This window comes from Octodon degus, unplaced genomic scaffold, assembly GCF_000260255.1.
Source record: "Octodon degus isolate 3935 unplaced genomic scaffold, OctDeg1.0 scaffold00007, whole genome shotgun sequence".
Classification (NCBI taxonomy): domain Eukaryota; kingdom Metazoa; phylum Chordata; class Mammalia; order Rodentia; family Octodontidae; genus Octodon; species Octodon degus.
This window is the reverse complement of record NW_004524583.1, coordinates 24,299,109-24,299,386: the sequence shown is the minus strand read 5'-3', so window position 1 is coordinate 24,299,386 and position 278 is coordinate 24,299,109.

Genomic DNA, 278 nt, shown 5'->3' with positions numbered 1-278 from the left:
ATAATGTTTGTAGATAGGATATCAAGTCCGCATCTTGTACTGCAATTAACCACTAGGAAGAATGTATGCAATGTGTTAATTATTGAATCTGTCCTACCAATTTGGTTTGAAACTGTCTCAATGCTATTTGTTTCTCAATAAAATTATGGGGAAAAAAACTTCAAACTATAAAAAAAAAAACCTCCTAATCTACATGTGCTTCTGTATTAAAGCATTATGTGACGGCTCTAGCTGGGGTCTTCTTGTCCCCTTCACTTAACTGAATGAAACAAACTAAA